General features: G+C 40.1%; 1 long non-coding RNA gene across 1 annotated transcript in view; it reads left to right on the forward strand.

Annotated features, from left to right (window-relative positions):
- LOC112543079 (uncharacterized) overlaps positions 1 to 18743 on the forward strand; it is a 100649-nt gene that overhangs the window by 66956 nt on the left and 14950 nt on the right. The window contains exons 2-3 of the long non-coding RNA XR_015796342.1: positions 9057 to 9116; positions 15366 to 15479. This is a non-coding gene — a long non-coding RNA (uncharacterized LOC112543079). The remainder of the gene's footprint in view (positions 1 to 9056; positions 9117 to 15365; positions 15480 to 18743) is intronic.

Genomic DNA, 18743 nt, shown 5'->3' on the forward strand with positions numbered 1-18743 from the left:
GCATCACCATGGAACCCATTAGATGATCTTTGTCCAGGTGCCATCCCTTGCCCTAATCAGTGAGCTCTTCCACACATCCCCTTGTCTGTGGCAAAAAGATACCATCCAAGCCATTCTTGGAGGACATTTCTTTATGAGACTGCTTTCATCTCATCTCTCAACCAAGGCTAAGGCCCTCTAACTTCATATTTATTTGATCCTATGGTAAAGTGATGTTTTCCATCATCTCCTTAGTCTATCCATAATTTAATTAATTGATTTACAAATATTTGCATGCCACCTTTTCTCAGAATATCCCCATCTTGATTCTGCTTGGTAGAAGAGGGGAAAGAGGGATCTTCTGGCAGGCTTTCAAGATTCTGTTGTTATAACCCAGAACAAAGTAGAGTTCCAGTAATTTTTGTGTTGTCTGTTCCATGGCCCAATCTACCTCAAAGGGCTGACACCAATCTTGAAAGGAAGAGCACCAAAGACCAAAGAAGAAAAAAAAAATTGAAGTAAAAGACAAGCAAGAGAGACCAATGTCAGAGAAAAACTAAATAAGAGATGGCATGAGAAAGAATAAGAGAGAGTAAAAAAGTAACAGAGGGCAACCCCCTGCCCTAGTGGGGTTGACCATGCTGTTGTGGAGCTAATAATATAAGAAGTAATGATATGAGTAGTAGCATGAAGATATTTGTTCTAAGTACACAAGGATACACATTTTATGTTTATATTTAGCTCAGAACTTGATTTATGTTTTCAGAAATTACAGATTACACATACATACATACATACATACATACATACATACTACAGAATGCAGCTCTGTAATGAATAATATTTATGTATAAAATGTAAGTAGGGGCATGTGTGCGTATTTATAAGTTTAGGACACAGATTAGAGGCCTAGATGGAAAGAAAGGTGCCAGATGTTCAGGCTGTCTTTAGAAAAGTCTGAAGAACAAAGACATTATTGCTGATGTATGCAGGATAATTCAGGAAAAGCCCAAAAATACCAAGAAGTCAATATGTGCTTCCTTGACTACAGAAAGGCCTTCAATTGTGTGAACCATGTAAAGCTGTGGAATGTCCTTAGAAAAATGGGAAACCCAGAATATCTCATTGTCCTCTTGCAAAACCTGTACATAGGATAAGATGCCACAGTCCGACAAAATATGGCAAAAGAGGTTGGCAAGGCTGTGTACTCTTATTTCTTCCACCTATATTCTGAATATGTATTGCTGGAAGTTGGATGGGAAGAAGATGGGTGTGGTTTTAAAATTGGAGGAAGAAACATCAATAACCTGCCCTATGCTGATGACACTACATTGATAGCCAAAAATGCAAAGGATCTGCAAGCTCTAGTAATAAAAGTCAAAGAGCGTAGTGAAAAATGGGATTAAGATGATCTATAAAGAAGACTATAATAATGACAACAAGTACAGCAACTAGTCTTAGAACTGGCAATGAAAATACTGAAGTGATGGGCAGCTTCTGCCTTTCACGTACCAACTATCAGTAATAACAGCCAGTTTGGTATAGTACAGTGGTCAAAGACACCATGCTAAAAACTGGGAGACTATAAGTTCTAGTCCTATCCTAGGCATGAAGCCAGCTGGGGGACTTTGGGCCAGTCACTTTCTTTCAGTCCTTGGAAGAAAGCATTGGCAAACAATTTCTCAGATATTGCCAAGAAAACTGTATGGGCTTTTCCAGGCAGTTGCCAGGAGTCAAGACTGACTTGAAGGTACACACACAAACTACTAACAATAAAGGAACCAGCAGTGAAGAAATATGCTCCAGATTAGCATTTGGTAGAGTATCAATGAAGGCCCTGGAAAAAAAATATTCAGATGCTGTGACCTACAAAGATCAGAATTGTGCAGGCAATGGTTTTTTCCTCTAACACTATAGAAGTAAAAGTTGGACTTTGAAAATGCAGGATAGAAAGAGTATCAACAGTTTTGAACTTTGGTGTTGGAGAAAACTACTGATGGACAGCAGGAAAAGAAACAAATGAATCATAGAACTAATTAATCCTATTCATACTAAAGTTATGGAAGTGGAAATATTACTTTTAATTGAACCCTCATATTTCTTAGGCTAGTGTTTGTAGTTGGTAAGAGACTATTTTCCTTGGGCAGAGTAGTGAAGACACAAAATACAAATCACTTTATATATCAAAGAATCAAGAAGTTTAAATTTTGTAATACATGGATTTTTGACACTGAACATCTTGATGACTATGCATATCTGATAATATGCAAATCATAAAATAATATATAATTCTGAAATCACCGAGGAACCATTTATTGTATGTCTGTATGTGTAAAAAATAGTTTCTGCTGCTGCCTTATAGCATTAACTATTTTGAACTCCATAGAATTTCTGAGTATGCTTCTGTAGGTTGGTGGTGTGATTATTTTTAAGCTAAAGAATTGTATATGAATACATCTAAACCTTATGATTTCACTTATGGGTGTTTGAAATTGGTTTAAGTATAAATTCTTCATGCACAATTCTTATTCCCATTCAATATAGATCCCAATGATTATTTAAATGTTATGAGCCATTCAGTTCACTTTTAAGCTGTGATAATGATAAGAATAATAATTTATTAAATTTATATGCTACCCGACTCCCAGTGACTCTGGGTGGTGATCTTAAATTGGATTGTAGTGAGTTGTAACAAATTGTTGATGCATTTTAGCAACTTGTACTGAGCCTAGTTATAGGCACATGAAAAAGAAGACAACCTATTGGTTTTTAATTAATTAAGGTCTGATTAAGTTAATTGATTCCAATCAATTATATTCTTGCATTTGTTTATTCCTTCTCTTGAAAATTCAGCAAGCAATTTTCAGAATGAAATTCTAAGATAAATGCATATAATCAGCTGTCTGAATGATTGAAAAACCAAAGGAGAAAGATCTCTACAAAATGGATTCCCAAAGATTTCAGTTCCAAAGATTTCATATAGAGTTGTGTAAATCATATGGAGATCAAAATGTCTCATCCTTGGAGTTACCATTCTGACCTTGGAGCAGTCTCACTAGTAATACTCTTACATTAGAATAGGTAATTGCACCCTTATCAGAAATGGTCCCCAACTGCCAAACAGACTGTTATGACCTCTACTTTGTCCTTGGAATGCTTTATTTCTAGATTGGAGTACTTCTAGTGAGGTCAGAATGGGACATTTCAAGGTTGGAACATTTCACCTTCAAAATGTTTTGCACACCTCTGAACCACTGGGAAGCTGTTCCACCAAGACCATAGCTACAGTATGTGATTTCTTGGCCCATATTATCTGTTTGTCTTCATCATGGCTGTTACCTAGTTGGTCAAACTATGTCTGTCAATCCAAGGTAGGCAAAGGCAGAAAAAATTAAAAATATGCCAACCAGCAAGATGAAGAAATGAAATTATTCATTTTGACAGATTGTCCTGTTGTGATTTATCCAAGAAGTATCGTATCCAGACCATCAACTCGCCTTGTCTGTCTTAGTGACTTAATCAAGCATGAGCCCATGAAATGAACCAGGGAGGTTAAAAAACATCATTGGGCTGTGCAAGGATTAAGGGGCATGTCAGCTCTAAAGTAATTGGAGAGGGATACATCTTAGTACTTTCTCCAATATGACCTCTCCTTGGCAGCTGCAGCCCCAGGACTTGTCATGCCTACCAATGTGACAGGAACCTTCCTTAGGTAATTTCTCACTTTGGGAGGCAATCTGCAAATGACAGGCAAGGACTTCTTTTATGGCATTTCTGCTGCTTGTTATCTTTTACATGCATTGGCACATATTTGCCATGTCTCTGCTGACAGGTGCGCTTCCTAATAAGTTCTATCGGGACCAGGAATTAGCAGACAAAAGTGCCTGAAGCCGTAGCAGCATCTGCTTGAAAAGGAGTGAGCATGAGAGGCTGATGGAGAAAGGTCTTGGGTTCTGTATTCTGTCAAGTACAATTAGAGTTGCCAGTTGTCCCTGCTTCTACCTGCTAGATAAATAGCTGTCTCAGATGCTACCTGACAACACTCAAATGCAGTCTGTAAATCAGTAGGCAAGGTGAGTGCCAAGCATGTTAATAATGGCTGCTAATCATTTACAGCCCAACATATTAATTGGTGGGATATGCAAGATAAAAAAAGAAGCAAACTTTTTTAAAAAATGGGTTGGTGGCTCCAAACTTCCCAGAAGTTCTGTTGTTCATGTGGTCCATCTCTCTCTTCATTTCTGGTGCACGCAAAGCATTTAGAGAATGAAACTTTATGATTGTGAAAAGCCCCATTCTGTCAGCAGAACAGACTTTTTGGGACTGAACCACTTCTGGTGCCCTTGCAATGGATGGCCTTGGGGTTCAGGACTAACTATTGGGTCCAACACATACAGATCTAGCAATCTAGAAATAGCTGGAAGGTTCAGCACAAATGACCGAGACCTGCAGCTGTCTGGGCCACTTGGCACATTTGCCTAATGCCATGGGCAGCGACTCCTCCGTGCGTGAAAGAATCATGACAAAATTAGCAACATATATCAAACTTTTTCTGTTGGTTAAAAGAGGCAGCGTTCTTCAGATGTCAGCTCTGATGTTCATCTGCAGAGCCCCCAAGTAGTAAATCAAGGCATGTGCTCTACATCTACATTCCATAGCACCTTTTCTATCAAATGTGGTTATTTTGTTTAATAGTCTTCATTTTACAAAGAAACATGTCTTTTTACTGGAAACTAAGGTAGAAAAGAGCAAAGGCTCCACATTTTGGAAAGGTAGAGAATGAATAGAATCTATAATTGCAATTGTTTATTAGTACATATGGATACGTGAAAATTATCCATCAGTGGTATTTTTGTGTGAAGTCTATACCCAACAGTAATAATTTCAGACCTTAATGTGGAAAACTCTATCAGAAATAAAACTTAATTGTAAAAGAGCTAAAAACAGCATAAGTTAATAGTTCCAAATGTTGGTTGCACAACATTGGATAGATCTTAATTAGATTGTCCTTATGTCTGCCCAGTTTTAAAACAACTGTAAGTTTTTACAGTGAAAGGAAGCCTAACCCAGGGCTGTAGAGACACTGTGGGCTTTATGTGTTGTCATCTCATTGGTGTGTGATGTCACTTGTCTTACAGGAAGCTTCATTTAGCTGAAATTGTTTTCAAAGATCATTTATCCCATACCGATTCCCAACTAGATTTCAAAATGGATGCTTCTAAGTTATCTTCTCTTTTTTAGGGCTTGCCTATTGCTTTTTTTCAGATATAAGAACATACTGTACAGTCTAGTGTGGGAAGGAAATCTTCCTCCTGCCATACCATTTCCCTCCCTCCATACAGTCTTTCTGCCATAGTCAGGGCAAAAGGTTAAAAATTACAGTTAGAATGGGCTCAATACAAAGATTAAAATGCAGCAGGAAGCCCCAGTCTATTTGGGTGAACATTCCTTTCAGGCTGACCTTAACCGGAGGTCTCCTTGATTAAATAAGAAAAGATCCTTTCCTCAAGAAGATCACCATTTCAGTCAGCAATGCTAAACAAGTGGAGACTGTGACTCAGCAAGGTGCCTGACTGCAGAGTGTTCCCTCTCGGAACACCGGCTAAGTGCATTTTCTTGGAATTCCTAAGGGGCAGCTTTTGTGCACTTTTGAGGAACAATAGCAAGGTTTCCCTATATAAAGGGCTTTTGAGGAAGACTCAGTGCGGCTGCCTCCAACAGCTGACTCTGTACATTGCACTCTCAGAAATAAACCTCACCTCTGATTCAAGCAACTACCGGCATATTTTATTCCTGGCTCAGAAACCAACCTGGTATGATTTCCTTCTTCACTAGGTAAGAAAGCTTTTGAACTGTTCATAGATGAAATGTAGAATTTTTGGGACTTAAATAGAGACTGAGTGTCATTGGCAACCTGATGGATCAGGGCGCAAACTCAGACTTGCACATTCTAAAACCAGGATCTTCAAATTATTCCCAGTTTGAACCAATTGATTTTCCTTGTTGGTAGGTTGGTGTTTAAAAAGCTCTACAGAGATATTTAGATTCCCAGTGCTCTGAACTGGACTGGCATTACTAAAATGCAAGAAACTGAGTAATGGGATCCCCTGTCTAGTTTGGACATCCATGGTTTCCAGATTTTTGTATGGCTACAGAAAATGGGTTTATCAACTATGCCAGACAGGCTTGTTTTCTCAAAGGTAGATCTGAATTTGAAATTACTTCCAACCTTCCCATATCAGTGTTGCTGAAAAGCAATTAAAAAAAAAAAAACCCTGGCAGGAACACTCCAATGATTTGAAGTGGCTAAAATGAAAATAGACAGTCTTGTAGAGAGTAATCATTCATTCGCCCACCTCCCTCACCCTTTCCTCTTTCCCTCTTTTGTCAAGGGGAGATAGTCATGGGCTATTTACAAGCTATTCATTGACCACAGCCAGCTCCAAGGCAGATGGAGCAGACAGATTAAGGTGCCTGAAGGTGCGTCTTGCCCATATGCAGGCTTGCTCATGCCGCAGCTGTTTGGCAGCTACCTTTATTGCACCATGTTGCTGCACTGAATAGACCTTTAAGGACTGAAATGTCCTGGCTGGTATCTGCCTTGCTGCATTTTTAATTAACAGTTTGGCTTGCACTGAGGTAGTCTTGACTGGAACTGAGGGGATAAAAAAGGTTGAGGCCACCTCTTTTTGACACTGTTTGAGCCTTCTCAGTAGCTGTTCTAGTCCTTTGGAATGCACTCCCTGTGGAGTTGAGAGGGTATCCTCTCTGCTCACATTTTTTTAAAGGCTCTTATTGTCTTTGGATAATAGAAAAAGAAAATTAAAACAGTTTTAATGTTGGTATTTAAAAATCAGTGTTAATACAGCTAGGGAGCTCTTTGAAGGGATCTTTGCTTTGATGAAAATTCACAGCACCTCTTTGAAGAACCTTGGTAAGTGTGACAACCCCCACTTCTGAAGAGCGTCTCCCATCAGAGCAAAGAGCCAGATGAGGTGCATTGGCCCAGCCCACATGCTTCACAGAGGCATAGCAACTCACCTCCATATTCAAGCAGAGTGACACATCTCTGCAAGGCAAGGCAAGGCAGATCATCGGCCATCCGCAGAGGCCCAATTTTTAATGTAGCTTTCAGAACTGCCTTTTAATTATAAACCGCAAAAAGACTTCTCTATAGTTGGCAGTTTGTAAAATCTCACCATGGGCCGGTGGCAAGTTTGACAACCTCACCTCTATTCCTGCCTGTAAAGTGCTATCTGATGGAGGACCCAGTACATCTCTATGCCCTTGAAAAACACAGGGAAGGCAGATGGAAGTAGCAGAAGCACCATGTTCAAAAAGCAGAAATTTTCCAGGCTGTCTCATCAGACTGGAATCAAGGAACATTGATGATACTGAAAAATTAAGGACATATTAAAAAAACAAACAACTTCATTTAAGAGCTCAAATTTGAATCCTGGTGACTGTATCCATGAAGTTTTCTTGGCAAAGTTATAAAAGTGATTTCACTTTGTCTTCTTCTGGGTGTTCTTTTGATTTCCTTGACTGGCTGTAATGGTATGTGGGAATGACCTTGGGAGACAGGAGGAAGAGCTGCAGACTAGACAACTGCCATGCAAAAAGTAACTCAGTCCACAGAAGCAGAGGAGGTGTGGGGAGCATTTTAGAAGGGACCCTCCCTAGTTTTCCAGAGAGTAAAAAGGAAGGAGGGGAAAAATACTTTCAGTCAGCAAGATTGATGTTAGCTCTTCAAGGTAGTCCAGACAAGAAGCATAACAATTAATCCTTGCTCTATCTTTAAGTAAGGTTACACTAACAGAATCTTGCAAGTCTGAAAGTGTTCCTCTCCTCCTTTCCTAGCATTATCTCAGGCTTGCAAATCATGACCAAGCTTAGACTTTTCCTTACTTACAATTGATAGCATCACCCAGCCATCACTGAGGCAATAGAAAGTCAGACTTCATAACTGTTGGATGATACTATAAACAGCGTTGATTGGATGATGCTACAATCCACTAGTAAGGAAGTGGCCTTAGCTGCATTTTTAGTAGGAGTGAATAGTTGAGTGGAGCAATGCTTCACCACCCCATTTAATGTAGTTAATGATGCAACTGCTGCATTATTGAAAGAACAGATATTGTTATTATACATGTTAACAGTTCAAATACATGGCATAGCATCATGTCCAAATAGCGTAATAACCTTTTAAAAATGTCTTTTCATTGCAGTTTTTTAGCTACCCCTTAGGTTTTTGTGCCTCTTTATTTAATGATTCCAACTTTCAGCTTTACTTTGCTTCCGTGCTACATTAAGTACACAAGCTTAATTGTGGTACAAGGAAATACACAGATAAAGTGTGGAGAATTTGTCTTCGTCACTTTGAGACAGTTAATTAAACAGGCGGCTGCACACTCTTTTCTTAGCAAACAAAACCTTTTAAAAAGGATGTGACTCTTTTGTGGCACGTCAGTATAGTGTCGACTCTTTTCCTTTGCCTCTATCAGAGTGTGAAACCACTCTGCCTCTATCAGAGTGGAAAAAACAGGCACATCCCTTGGCAGAGTTAGTGGAGAGATTGAATCAGGCTTCCCCAGCTTGAGATCCTCTAGTTATGTTACAGTTCTGTCCTGGATGGGAATTGCAGGGCCCAGTTGGAGAAATCTGGATAAAATTAGTGCTTCCCTCTGAAAGAGAAGCATTATCACCAACATCACAAGCATTATCTGTCCTAAGAGTGTATATGAGCAGATGTTTGGATTTTGTATCTAAAAGGCTGCTAACTTGATCACATTAACTGTTATGTTTGGTAAGCTAAAGGAAAATCTTATCCAAAGTGGGATAGGACTATGTGGTATAAATCTTCTTGGACACTTGGTCAAGTACAAGAAGCAAAGGATGAACATGTAGTTAATTAAATTAATTATTTTGTCATTTAAAAGGTAACAAGGCTCTTTGGCTAAGAGATATTTATCAAAACGTTGCCTAAAACCTAACTAAAATATCCCTGTACTCATCTCTGTTTCAGAATTGTGGGAGATAGCTGATTATTTCTCTCTCTCTCTCTGTGTCTCTTAAAGGTTTGGGGATTCAAGATAAGTAACACATCTTTCAGTAACACATCCCTGCCAAGGAAATTGGTGAGTAGGATTAATGTTTCAGTTGTTCAAGTGTATAAGGGGAAAAAGCCTTGCTGAGAAAGAATCACACTCACTTGATGAACAAGGATGTTGAAGAAGAGGAATAATTTTATTACAGGTGTTGACAGACATGAAAGAATGTAGCTTGATTCATACATAGCTGGCATTTGTTTATGTTTGGGTTCGTATGGTGTGTGAATCCAATTCAGTCCATATTCCCAGTGCAGTGGAGACAGTCTTTTTAGTTTCAAACTAAGGTTGGGTTCTACACAAATGCTACAACAGCTGGGGTGGGGGGACATGTGTTCACACAGTCCCAAATTTGTCCCAAGATATAATCTTTCAGCAAATTAAAAGTCAAAGCTGATGCAACCATTTTCATTTTTAAAAGTGTCTCTTACCTCCTCAAACAGGCCAAAAATGTTTACCCCTCCCAAATCATGAGACCATCCCATTATTGGAGGATGGCCCTGTAGGTCTCACCTGAAGTATAGCCCCCTGTCTGAAAAAGAGAGCTTGCCCCTGCATTAAATCATGAATTATTTTAAACTGAGTTGTTGAATCAGTCAGAGTAGGCTTAATGCAGTGTATAAATACAGTCTAACATGGGGGCACAGCCATGTGTAAAAATGGTATTCTTTCTTTAATAAAATGCTGGGTTATGAATTGTAATACCTCCATTAGTTCATTTTCAGAAATTATAAGACAGCGTCCCTCTGCATACTGTTCTATAAAATATCAGATTAAATTAATATTTGCTGACATTTCTAGTGGCTGTTATGTTAAAGCCAATTCAAGAGAAGCAGAACCATAAGCTCCATTCACCTTTTGCACTGAACTGAGTTCATTGAAATTTAAGAATTGATATTTAAATTTAAGAATCAATGCTGGAATGCATTTTTCTCCCTCTTCCTTCCCGATTCTTGCTTCCTGTTGTGTTTTATCTTTTAGATCATTATTTTCCAGACAGGAAGGTCTCTTCCTCCCTCCCAACTGATTGTAGAATCAGTTGGCCAAAGAGAAGGATTTAAAAATGCTTTAAATAAATAAATAAATATCCCGCTATAAGAACATTGGCTAAACTGGAAAGCAAGATCTATAAACATACTTGGGAGATAAATGTGGTTGGACTGGCACTGAGGCTGACGGATGGAGTGCTAGAGTTGCTCTGTCTACACTGTACGATCCCTTATCCTCAGGCTCAAGAAGTGATGAAGTACAATCACTCCTCCCAGGCTGGCTTAACACAAAGGCAGAAGGAATCATCATCTCTTAATGTACAGTTTTGTTCTCTCAAATTTGAACCTTAAGAGGAATTCTTGTCTTTTAGCCTGCAGAAGAAACTCACTCCTCTTATTTAGGCATATTGCATTCTGGAAGTTTTGTGTGGGGCGGGGGCAAGTCCTCCAAGAAATTTCCACAAGCTTTGCAATGTAGAAGCATCACTATTCATTTCCCAGTTCATTTTTCCCAAACTTATGAGAAACTGGATGCTGATAAAAACGCCACCTTTGATTATTGTGGGAGAAATAAAATGCAAGTCCCAGGTCTTTTCTTCCACTCTACATTTGAGTAAGTGGGCATTTGCTCTTACAAGAGGAAATTAAATGTTAGCCTTCATGCAGGCTGAATAAATCTGTGTTATTTAGTGCAGCAGAAAAATGATATTCCTGCGTGCTGCCTGGGGGGTTTCTACTTACCTGCCTTTTGTGACTCTGTTCCTGTCTTCCCTGACTATGGAAATCCTCATGTTATCCAATCATATCCTGAAAAATTGGTTCTGGTTACACTGCAGTCAATTGGGATTCAGCTGGCATTGCTCCCCTGGACTTTACAGATAGTCTACCGTTTAGTCCTTAATGGTCACAGATTCTGTATCTATTGTGTATGTGTCTAAAGGTGAGTGAAAATCAAGGTTGCTCTCTATAGTGTATTTTCCCACCTAGACTGTAAAGACTTTGTTAAGACTCCTTTGAACTTAAAGCTTTAAGCTAATGGAGAGGTCACACATTGAGAGTTTCAGAGGAGAAGCCGTGTGGATTTGATAATCAACCCGCTACAAGCCATTGCCTTTGCAGCAAAGCCGAGTATCCTTGGAGAGGCTTTGCTTTTGATGGACAACTTTCTCAGTTAAGCATCTTTATCCCCCATTTCCCCCAAGTGTGGCAGGAAAGATACTTTACCATATCTGTTGTAAATCTGTTCTGGCTCATTTTCTACTTTTGGCTGTGTAGATTTAAATAATATTAAAATGGCAAAGACTCGTGCCAAACTCGATTCCTGGGGACTGCAGGGTCCAGCGGGAGGGAGAGGGGCTGGATCAAAATCAGCAAGATGGTAAAGAGAACACCATGATGCAAGTCCTGCCCCTTTTGAACATGCATGCCATGTGTGGGAAAGAAGCAGGGCTTGCATCACTGCATTCTCTTTGCCATCTTGCTGATTTTGGCCCACACATCCTTGAACACTGCTGGCTACATGGGCATGTCCATATCATTTTCTTGGCAATAATATGAAAGCAGCCTGGCCTAGTCTACTGCTCTGGGGTTACTGGGAGCCTTACATATAGGTATTTCCCGATCTGTACTTGTTTGCGTCCATGGCAAAAACTGTCTTTTGTGCCTTAAGATAATTTCGGGATCTGGAGGTTACATTCAATAGGGCTGAGCCAGGAAAGTCTCAGAGATTCCAGAGAAGTAGAGCATGGTGCTTGTAAGAGGAAGACAAGAGGGGCGCTGTAAAATAGGCAGGCCATCACATTAGAGGTGAACATTCAAATGTAAAACTGCATGAAGCATAAGAGAGTTTTCTGAAATGCAAAGACTGAAAAGGAAATTTACAGCAGGGGGAGCTAGAAGACAAAGCCAAGTTTCTGCAGTTTTTATACATGTTTATCACTACTGTACAAATTTCCATCTTGGCTATTTTAGGCTTAGGCTTTAGCTTAACTAAATTATGGTAAATGTCACTTATGTAATGACCACTGGGTATTACTGGTAAACCTCTGCATGGGTCTTTTGGCTGATGAAAAAATGCCAACCCGATGCCCATTTTTTAAGTGTAGTCTTGCTGTTAAGTGTACTGTTTCTTATTTATCAAGGCAAACTTCTCAAGAGTGGTGAAAAATAATCTCCATTTGCCTTTTGATTCTGATTCTTTGTAATAGAGTCCACTGTCATAGAGTGGATGAATCGTGTGGTTTTATACACAGCTCACTACAGGTTTCAAGTCAATGTTAGCATGATGAGCGCTGAGGGTTGTGGCAGCTTGTGGCATTTGTGGAGGAAACTCCAAGCCCTAACAGAGATTCAAGGCCAGTCCAGATTTGCTGGGAACTGGTATGGTGTCAAAAAGGCCTTCTGCCTTTTTAGATGGAAAGATTCTGAAATACCCACAAAAGAGGGTATTGGTGAAGATGACAGAATTTGCAGAAATGGCAACGTTGATTTGTTTGATTAGGGAGAAGACAAGTAGTACATGTATTAGTGATTGGAAACTCTTTATGGACTTTTTGGTGAAAATGGAAAAAAATGAATTGGTGACTTATGGATTTGATGATTAGAAAGGACAGAATATGGAAAGAATGATATAATCTTAAAGTGGGACGATAGGTGATAATTTGTAACCACTGTAAAGAATATCAGAAGCTGCTTCTTTGTATATTTTTTTTCTCTATTTCTCTATTGACTTTCTTTTTTCACTTACTTGTTTTTACCTTTCTTCACTCTTTTTCTTTTCTATAGATTTATACTGTATGTTTGTCTTTTATTATTGTAAAAAATCTTTTAATAAAATCTTTTAATAAAATTTATATTAGAAAAAATGCCTTCTGCCTTTTTGACCATGCTCATTCAGTTGCATGGGGAAAAATGTTTTCCAGGAAAAAGCAAATTTGGGGAAATTTCTCCTAGTACAATGCAGGGATCTTATAAGTAGAGGTAGCTGAGAAGTGTGCCTATGTAGATGCCCTGTCTTTCATCCTACCATCCTCTTTTTAGAGGTCTTTTGTCTCCTTCCCATTCTTCAACTGAGTCTTAAAGGAAGACTTCATGAGGGAAGTTATTTTGTGGGAAGGAGTGTCTTTAGATCAGTAAAAAAGTAGAAAATCAAAAGCCTTTTTTCCGGGGGTGGGGGAATTTTCGAGAAACTAGAAGACAGACTTCACAAAAGGTTTTGACCCCAAACAGCTGTGCTCCAAACTGGTTGGCTGGGTCTGGCTGCTCTTTACAATTTCCCACAATGGCTCAAAGTGATGCTAGATCATGGGTACTATGGGAAAGTAAAGGTTCTGGGTCAGAACAGAGATATATACTTCACTGTGCCAGGTACTAATGTTAGTCTTGTATGGAGCAGTTGACAGAAAATCAGTTTAGTAAATATTTGCGGTGATAGCCAATGGAACCTCAGTAAAAATAAGACTTTGGCAACAAAAGGCTCTTCCATTCATGTTTGGTTTTATGAACATCTTGCTGGAAAAATATACAAACAACCATGGATTCTTGCTCTAATCCATCAGGGTTCTACTTGTCAGGTTCAGCTGGCGTGGCACTGCTAGGAACTTGCCCAGCCGCGCTGAGTCAGTTCTACCGCCCGCTCGCAAGCCCGGGAAAAGAGGAAGTGAAAGAGGAAGCCGTGGCTGATTAACGAGCCACCTGCGCCCGCTTAACAAGAAACCGCAGAGGGGATGTTTTGTATCCACTCTGATTAGCTGCGAGCGCTGAGACAAAGGACTAAGCCGCGGCTTGCGGAAATGCGATCAGCGCGCGATTGGGAAAGCCCTGGCTTTGCGTGCAATTGAAAGGACCCAGAGGAAACACGAGCATGCTGGTGGGGCAGAGCAATCAGTGGACAATGAGAACTGGGCTGAACGTGCCATTGGAGTAATAGGGGGGATTACTGGGGCAATCGGTAATCTGCAACCCGCAATATGTAATTTAGCAACGGGGATAAGTGCGGGAAGGGGAGAACTATAAACTGTATCATGAAATGTGCGAAGCCAGTCCTGGCTTTGTTTGTAACTGCTGTGTTACGCTTGAGTAAACTTCTTTGTTGAACACACGTGTCATGAGAGTTTCTCTAGACGAACGGGGTAAACCTTATACTACTAAGGCTCTTTTGAATAGAGGAAAAAGGGAAATACAGTGGTACTTCGGTTCATGAACTTAATTCGTTCCGTGACTCTGGTCGCGACCCGAATCAAATTTCCCCATAAGGTTCAATGTAAATACGGTTAATCTGTTCTGACCCCTCCGAATTTGGTCGCCAACCGTTTTTGGTCACGTCCTGAATCAAATTTCCCCATAAGGTTCAATGTAATTACGGTTAATCCATTCTGAACCATATTTTTTTTAAAACCACAAAAATATGACACAAAGTACAGCACGAAGAGAGAGAATGCTAACCTTGCTCGACGCGACTTCTGGCGTGGAGGACAGGAAGGGTGGGGAGGCGGTTATTGCTTGGAGGGGGAGTCGCCCTCCCTACAGGAAGCCACGACCACGTGTCACGGGAGGGAAAATGGCCGTGGATCCTGTTCGTCACCTGATCCGGCGTTTGCGAACGAAGGCAAAATTTTGTGAACGGAGCTGTTCATGACCCGAATTGGTCATGAACAGAAGCATTCGTGACCCGAGGTACCGCTGTACTAAAGATCTCCTGGGTAAAGATATTCCTGGGTTCTTTGGTGTTGTGGAAAAACTGCTCACTGAGTCATTGACATCTGATCCTGCAGGAGAGATTCAACAATTGCTGCTAAAGAAGCTTCTAATAAGGAAAACTTTCTCTTTACTTGTTGGTATACTTTAATTGGTTAAAGGAATATATTTCTTCAACACTGGCACCTGGCTCACAATTAGCTTTGGATTAGGTATTTAATTATTTGCTAGCTTGCCCACAGAGGGTCTCTTTGCTATGTGCACCCAACAGGCAAACTGATGTGTTGAGCAAACATCAGAATGCAGTCAGCAGAGAAGTTTGAGACGGTTAGTTTTAACCTAATACTGCACTGTGGTTGTTTAGGGCTGTTGTGCACACACAAAACAGATGTTTAACTTCTACTGCCAGCAGGGCTGGGGTGTCTGCAGAACATGATGAAAAAAATCAAGATGGTGGCTGTGACAGGGCAACTAAAGCTCTGCCTGTTCTTGATGTGTGATGCCCGAAAAAAAAGTAGAGTTTCAGTTGCACTGTTGCAGTTGCCATCTTAACTTTTTTTTTTTTTTTTACCACACCCCATGATCCCCCCTGCAGCTTGGAGAAGAGTACACAAAGGAGCCTGCAAAAACACAATGTGTCTAGGAACTCTCCTTCTTTTACTACTTCCCCACTGCCATACTGAAGAGAGAGCTGCAAGGGGTGTGGTAGGTAAGTCTCTCCAAATTCCATCTGCAGTGGCTTAAATTTTTATTTTCTTGTTCCCAGACTTTTTTTTTTTAAAGGCAAGATGAGAGTGATTCTCAGGGACCTGTGACTGGGCTTCTACAAAAATTGTTGCTCCCAGTTTGACTGGGACATCCCTGGCCATTTGCTGTCAGCTCAATGAAGGAGATAGACTGGTTCTGTAATCATGGGAACCTAGCATTCAAAAAGGCCCCTTGTTTTTTTATTCAAAAAGTCAGGCTGAAGTTTTGCACAAGGAATATAAAGAGGCAGAATATTACATTCTCCTTGTGGTCCCTCCCCCCGCATCTATTTTAGTTCTTTTCCTAGTTAAAAAAAAAACATTTGTACTGTTGCAGCAATGAGAATGGGTTTGCTTGCACAGCATTTGGACGCAGTTGTGGATCCCCAAGATTGCAACTCCCTCTAATGGATCAGGGTCTTTTCAGCAAAAACTGATCCCAAAGGAATTTACTTTTATCTTTAAGACTGAGCAGGGTTTCCCACTGGGCAGACAAAGCAGCCTGCCATAAGCAACAGATCTGAGATTGCAATTATTATAACTGCAAATAATATAATGTTACTATTCCTATTTCGATGTATGTCCCTCCTTTTGGCCTATAACAATATGCCAATAACATGGTATGTCTATCAGAAATAATAAATGTTCAGTTCTTTAGTTTGGTGTATTTTTAACATTCTGTTAGGATATTTTTTATCTCAGAAACCAAAATGTCTTTCAGTGTTTCTGGCTGGGTTCATGTATTGTGCTAAGCCCTTGGTTTGTTTTAATCATAGTTTGCTGAATAAACCACACTTTGCTAGGTCACACTGCTTTAAGTCATGGTTTGAAAACGACAAGCTTAGCCCAAACCAAACTACATTTGCATACAAATAGATTTTTGAATTATAAATCTGATGAGATTTCAGAAGAGCTCCTGGGTGACAAAAGACCCAACTCCCATTGCCATTTCTCAATAGGTAACTTTGGTGTGGGGTAGAAGATACCCTGAAAAGGAGTCCTAAAGGTGGGTATTAAAAAAACTTGGCAACAAGTGATAGAGATGTGATCTAGGATAGGGGTTTTCCTGTATGTGAAAAAGTGTGAGATGCTGGATCTAACCACGTTAGAAGCCATATAAAATGCAATTAGGCTCAGCAACAATTCTCAGACACCCTATTTTATATGGCTTAACTAGGCTTCTAAGTTCAAATCCTCTCAGGCACTCAACACAACTAGAGAAAGGAATCTCTTGCAAGCTGTGACTACTTTAAAGTAATGACACACATTATGACATTGTTGTGCAAGTGATATACCACATGCATTAGTCACATCATAATGTCTGGCATGAATGCCCAAGCTGTATCACTTGCATGATGACATTAGGATGCCCCTGCCATTTTTTCTCTCTGATCTCCCTGGTGACTAGATAAGAAACTATATGGGAAACTAGAATGCATTATGAGAAATAGTTGATTGCCCTGTCTGGGTGAGGGTGCAATTCCCTCTTATATCCATAGCAGTTTAAACTCATTGCTTTTTTGCTTGTCTTTTCCACATCTATTTAATTCAGTAAATTTTTGTAGGCCACCCATCTCATATATATGATTCAGGGTGACTCACAATTCAGAATAAAACAGTAAAAAAGACAAGAAGAGTTAAAAACAACAAAAATGACATTAAAAATAGCGGGCAAGAAAACTCACAAAAACTTTGCCTTATGGCCTTAAAGTTGAACAATTCTGTTTGTGGACATAATTGCCCTGAGAACTTCTGGCTGTTGGCTTCTCTCTTATATTCAGAAATAGCCAGCTGCAGTCAGCTCTGCGATAATAATAATAAAACCTTGGTTTCTTTTCCTCTCATTCTCCTCTGCATCAAGAGGAAGGTCTTATATGTGTACATTCTGGTTGAAGAATGGGTTACAAAATTCTGGATGCCCACAGAAAACTCTAAAGCCTTTGCTTTCCTCTAGTGGTTGGCTGGATTTTGGCAGGCCAGATGTGGTGGCCAATACTGGATGAAATCAATGTGAAGGAAATTCTTCCTTCTTTGACAATGACTTGCAACTGCTTGTAAACACAATACATTATGTCAGCGTTTCTCAACCTTGGCAGCTTGAAGATGTGTGGACTTCAACCCCATGCTGGCTGGGGAATTCTGGGAGTTGAAGTCCACACATCATTAAGCTGCCAAGGTTGCATTATGCAGTGGCAGAGCACCCTTCCAGGGAGGATTGAACAGTGGAGTAAGGGGCCCTTGTTCTACAGTGCCAAGTCCTGTTAGGTTCTACCACCTAGGACTCAGAAAGAATCACAGAACGGATACTATGATACTGCATAGCTTACTTATTTCCTTGGCTAGATTTGGCAGAAGACTTACCACCCAGGCTTGGCTTGGTGAGAATCTTTATTGCAGACAAAAACAATGCCATATACAAGAGTTGATTTCCCAGAACCAGTGATGTCAGGGCCTCTTACAGCCAAAATGTTCAAACTCATTGTTTTTGCTTCCTGCTTTTCCCACACACAATGTAATAGGCTCTTGGCACAGAATGTGATAGCCTTGAAGCCAATGAGTTGTTGCATGTTTCCATGATTGTGATCTCTCATTTAGAAGCACTTGGCTCCCACCTCAACCCTCACATGTGCTGCCTCTGACCTCTGCTAACCTTGTTGATGAGGATGAACAGGGAGATGGTCTCTGGGGTATTCTGGACCTAAACTTTTGGTAGTGATTCTCCATCCATTGGTGATGTCACACTCCACAAATATAACTGACAGGTAGAACTGTCATCGTGTGGAAGTCGGAACAAAATTCTCTGATTTTTGCAGGCCTAGAATAAAAATGATCTGATTTATTCAGTTAATCATCTTGTTTTTAGAAGGTGCAACTGGGCAGATTGATGGCCACTTTACATCCTGAAACAGCCTGAAACATCTGTGCCCATTCTAACCTCAGCTGCTATGTGTAATAGGGGCAGGCAGAAAGCTGATTTGGATCAATGGGTAGGTTTTGGAACCGTGATAAGGCACAATGACAACAGCAAAGTACCTCTTTGTCCCTGACCTGCCTCCTAGTAAAGTAAAACACAAGAAAACTGTAGCCAAGCCCTATCAGTAGAATGAATCAAAGGCCTCTGGTGACAAATAATGAGAAACAGTTCAGTTTTTATGGACAGAGTGGTGGCATTGTTGCTGATTGTTGCTCTTCTCAACTATGATGAAGGTTACTGATAGCTACTGTTC

This window comes from Python bivittatus, unplaced genomic scaffold (genome assembly GCF_059951505.1).
Source record: "Python bivittatus isolate LINGU-HERP-01145 unplaced genomic scaffold, Pbiv_v1 ctg000330_np1212, whole genome shotgun sequence".
Lineage (NCBI taxonomy): Eukaryota > Metazoa > Chordata > Lepidosauria > Squamata > Pythonidae > Python > Python bivittatus.